This window comes from Nannospalax galili, unplaced genomic scaffold (assembly GCF_000622305.1).
Source record: "Nannospalax galili isolate Female #2095 unplaced genomic scaffold, S.galili_v1.0 scaffold398, whole genome shotgun sequence".
Lineage (NCBI taxonomy): Eukaryota > Metazoa > Chordata > Mammalia > Rodentia > Spalacidae > Nannospalax > Nannospalax galili.
Window position 1 is genome coordinate 1072463 of NW_008341813.1, and position 5471 is coordinate 1077933.

Below are 5471 nucleotides of genomic sequence, written 5' to 3' on the forward strand. Positions count from 1 at the left end.
CGTGCCTAAGGTTTCAAAGGGTTCGGGCTCTAGGCTTAGAACTTCTGACATACACCACCAAGTCCAACTTCATTGGTATCTGCAATCTGAGCCTCCCAGTCTCTCTAGTGGCCCCTACCTTTAGTTTCTTCTATCACACTTTGCATTCCAATACTAAGTGTTAAGTATTCTCAATTCCTTCTTGCCTTATATGTTGTATTCTTTCATCCTGAGATACCTTCTAAAAATTCTGTCCATGGGGCCATGTCTGATTCACTTTTCAAGGTCCAGTTTAAACTTTCTATCTTCTGTGGATTCTTTTCTGATATACCCACCCACAAAAGTGTACTCTACTGGGCTCTTGCTACAGACAATAAATTGCTTAACAGTCCCAACAGTCCCAGTGTATTCATGTGTCTGCTCCTGCACTGGTTTGGAGGTTCCTGCAGGGTGGGGCAGTTTTATCTCTGGTTTTTCAGGATTTAGTAGAGGTACATACAGCATGAACAGGCAACCAGGGCTGAAGGCATGGTCAGAGCTTTATGTTTCCACATCACCAAACTCCCACACACAAAGAGAAATGCCTATGGTAATGTAAACTCAGATGACATACATGAACATGCCATGACCCTGAACACCATGGTGGTTAAGTCCAGTGGCTAAAGAAGTTTGTCCTCTGGTCTTTACAGACTTGCTTTGCCCCTAGGACTTCTGAAGTGAGATGGGTTTCTGACCTACACTTATTTCTCCCATCTATGTAAGGCAATAAAAAGAGAAAGGGGGCAGGGGAGTGGCTGGATCAATGGCTCCATGGCTAAGAGTACTTGCTGCACAAACATGAAGACTTGAGTTCAGATCTCAGAACCCACATTAAAGAAGAAGAGCATTGGGGTTGGAGAGATGGCTCAGCGGTTAAGAGCACTGACTGCTCTTGCAGAGGACCCGGGTTCAATTCCGAGAACCCACATGGCAGCTAACAACCATCCTTAACTCCAGTTCCGGGGAATCCAAAGCCGCCTTCTGACCTCTGCGGCACTGCACGACACAGGTGCACTCACATACAGGCAGGCAATACACTCATACACATAAAATAAAAATAAATAAAATATTTTTTAAAAAAGGGCATCCAGGCATGTGCCTGAAACACACCCACATACACGTGTACATACACCATTCACATGAAAGCGTGCATATGCACATAACTTTTTTTTTAAGAGCAAGGGCTTTGAATCCAGTCTAAATCTTGTTTGCCTAATCTGTGTGAAATGGTTGGATCTAAAGCCCAAAGACTGGGTTAGAGATGAGGGTTAAGGGGTCAGTTCTGTTCATTTCATCAGTCACTGGAGCAAAAACAGTGGTTCTTGGAGAGAGAAGACTGTGCACAATGTCACTCTGTGTTGTAACTATTTGTCTTCCTACCCAATTCTTTGTACAAGGGACTCAAGATTCTTTTATTTGCTTTAATGTGTAGTGCACAGCATGGTACATTGTGCATGATCAACTAATTTTCTGAATGAAGGGATGAATCAATAATATAAGATAAAGGTTCAGGTGAATGATAACGTTCCAGGCAGATGCTGTGTGTGAAAACAGTTACTTTTCCCCTCTTGCCTAACCTAGACCCCTGGCCACTGCAAACTCCACCAGGACACTCTCATGCTGAACACACAGGGGCTCACACTCACAAAGCCAGAGCCACCCTCCCCTGCTTCCTGGCACACTTTGAATACAGATGTACAGACTCACACAGGTATTTTCACTGACAGACACATGTAGACAGGCACATTCAACATGTACTTGCACAAGCAGAAAGGCTTACTGTAACACATATAAACTCAGCATAATAAAGATGTCCTTTGTCACATGTATTCAGAAACCCAATTTCACATGCACAGATGGCATGTTAATTCAAGCGTATATATGCACAAACACAGACACATACACATAGAAAGCCACTTTTTCATGAATCTCACACAGAATCAATTTATATCTTCAGACATCCCCACAATATACACACAGGCACACTCATACACATACCCTCCCGTGCCCAGGCAAGCCCACTGTCCACTGAATACAGACCAAAAGGGCAGGCACGCGCACACACACTTGCAGACCCACCCACACGCAGGCGTGCTCTCACACATGCTGCCGGGGCACTCGTGGTCAGCTCTGTGGCTGCAGCTGTGACCTCCAGGTCCCTGGGGCCTCTGTCTGGACTACGCCTCATCACTTCCTGCTCCACAGCTTCCAGTTCCAAACTCAAACTCCAGACTCTCTCCCGAGACTGTCTCATCCCCTCTTCAGCTTTTTCTCAGTGCCATCTCTCCCATCTGTCCAGTGCTTCTCACTGCCTCTTCCCCAACACTTGCTCCCCCTCCCTGTTCTTGGTTCTTTCCTCTCCAGGTCTGTCCCAACCCATCCCATCCCATCCCATCCCATCCCACCCCATCCCATCCCATAAGCTGGCCTGTGGCTTCCATCTCAATCTTTCCCCAATCTGTCCTGCCTCCTGTCAGGCTCTGTCACATCTCTTCTTCCACCCATTCTGCCTTGCCACATGCCCTCACTTTGTCCCCAGTCCTGTTACTTGGTCCTGACTCCATCCTACTCTCCCCCTCTATCCCCACATCTGGGCCTCTGGAACCACAGCTGGTTCTCATTAGGAGGGGGAGGGGCAAGACTGTTCATTGGGGCTTGAAACGTGATGTCAATTCCCCACTAGCTAACAGAGCGCCCCCACCCCCCCTTCTGTCCCCAGCCTGTGTGTCTACAAGGCCTGGGAGAACTGAGTACACATACTGGAGAGGAAAGAAAGGTGGGCTGGTGGGGAGGACCAGGGGGACCACAAGGGAAGGGGGAATCTTTCCAGAAGGAAGTATAGGAGTGGCCCAGAGGTACAGAAGGGGAAGCAGGCTAGGGGAGCTGGCACCGCCTAGGCCTCCTCCCTCAACTTCCTGTCCCAGAGCCAGTGAGGGGCAGGGCCAGAAAGACAACAGCAGTGAGGAGGGGGGCTACTAACAGCAGCTGGGCTAGAAGTGGAGGAGTCAGAGAATAGCCTCTGTGAGCACAGGAAAATGTGGACACAGGGCTAGGCTAAAGAAAGGACGAAGAGGGTGAGAGTTCTGCTTGGAAGATGGAGGAGGCAAGACTGGGGAGAACAGTATTGGAGCAGAGGAAGAAGTGAGTGGAGGCAGGAACAGCTGATCAGGGAGGTGTTGGGGAGGGAGCAGGAACCAGAGCTGGAGGAAGGGAAGGGAGACAGGAGGTAGTGGGAGGAGGAGAAGGCTGTCAGACTGGCTTTCTGGATTTCTACAGGACAGCCTTCCCCTCCCTCCCCAAGGGCAGTGGCCAGAGCAGTGCCAGGGCCTGGCTGTGTCCTACCAAGGATGTGTTCCAAGGAGGTACTCCAAGGAGAGGCTGAGAACAGACCTGAGCAGAAGAGGCTCTGTTTTCTGAGCTTTCGCTGTGTGCTGGGCCCCGTGCCAGGCAGTTCACAGACAGTATCTCATTTAATCATCATAACAACCCCATGAGGAAGGAATCCCAGCTTCCAGTTTCCAGTGAGGAAATGGAGGCTCTGAGTGAAACAATTTTCCTGAGTTAATGTAGCCTTAATCTGATCCCAGCACTATGCATTCCACGTTGCCTGAGATTTGGAGAGAAGAGGAAAGACAGAGAGGAAGAGGCGGCAGGGAAGCTGAGCAGAGGGGCCCAGCAGGATGGTGGGGGAAGAGAACCTACAGAAGGAGGGAGACCAGGTATGGAGTGTCTGTATTAATAGAGGTTAATGATGACAGGCCTGAAAGGACATAAATATGGAAGATGTGAGGAGGTAAAGTGGACAAGACTTAGCTGAGGAAGCTCTGAGAAGGGGGAGGGAATGGAAAAGCTCAACACTCTAGAACATTTCCTGGGGTTCTAGTCTGGTTATCACAGTGGTACCATTAGGATACTGAAGAAGAAAAGCTATTTGGGGAGTATTTGTTGGGATCCCCACATGAAGATGTCTCGGCATAACTGGATTTGCAAGCCTGGACTTCAGGAAAGAGGTTGGGCTTGGAGATACAGATGTGGACAAATCACAAGATAACTGAAGGCTATGGGTATGAAAATCCTAATCAGACAGGATGTACAGAGTGAGAAGAGTCCAGACTGGAGCTCTGGAACAGTCACAAAGAAGGGAAAGCTGAGGAGACCTTTCTTCCTGGAGGCAGTATCACAGAAGCAAAGGAGGAAACATTTCAAAAAGAAAGGAAAGATCAAGGGTGTTCAATGCTGCTGAGAGTTCATGAAAGGTGGAGATTGGTCGAGGAGTGGTCATTGAATGTATTAGTAAGGTGGCTACTGGTGGTGTCGGAGACAACAGTGACAGAAGAGTGGTAAGGAGAGAGTGGGAAATGAGAAAGAATGCACTGACTCACAAACCAGATTACACTCATCACAGATTCATCCATTAATACATGCTTATTACAGTCCTACTACATGAAGACGATATGTCACAGGGAGGTGGGACAGAAGAGTGGTTAAGATATGAACTCCAGAGCAGAAGTGATCACAAACAGCTTCTCCACACAGCTGTGTGACCCAGGACAAGTCACTTAAGTTCGCATGCTTCCATCTCTTCATTTATACAACACATATGATAACAATGTCTGATACATTGTATTTGGCTGTTAGAACAGTGTCTGGCATGTTGTAGGCTTCTTAAGTATGCAAGCATGTGCTATTATTACAGTGGCTAAGAATACTGGCCCTGCTGACAGACCAAAGTTCAAATCCTTACCTGACCAGTTAGACTACCACCCTGGGCAAGTTATTTAACCTTTCTTCTTCTTTTCTTTCACATAGGGTCTCATGTAGCCCAGGTTGATCTTGAACTCCTGACATTCCCGCTTCAGCCTCCTGACTGCTGAGATTACAAGGTTAAGCTATCTTGCTTGACTGACCTTTGTAAGTCTCTATTTCCTCTTCTGTAACATGTGCATTAAAGTGCCTATGTTTTTTACTTGATATGAGAGTTGAATGAAATAATGCAAGACACTTAGCATGGAAGCTTAATTAATGCTTGCTGATACTGTTGTGTGACACACACATAGTAACTCTGTGATAAGTGTTACTCCACAAGCTGAGAGAACAGAGCACAGAGACATCTAGGATGCAGTTCTGATGGATGCTAAAGCTAGTGTTTTCTGTTAGTCCCTAACTGGTGTGCCAAAATAAAGGCTCTTGTAGCTGGCCAGACATAGAACAGGGAAGGAGAATAATCAAAGCCTTGTTTACGTGAATAAATCTGGCACCATGCTCAGAGTCATGCTTAGAGGAGGAGGAGATCAGTAATGAGGTAACTGGCACTCCAGGTACAGAGGCATGTGGGCATGGGCTCATGCAGCGAGAGAGAAGGAACCTGAAGGTTCTCTGGAGGCCTCTAGAAATGAAAAGGGGGGAGGGCAGGAGAGGATACAGAGCCTGTATGTGAAGTGATTCATGGGCAG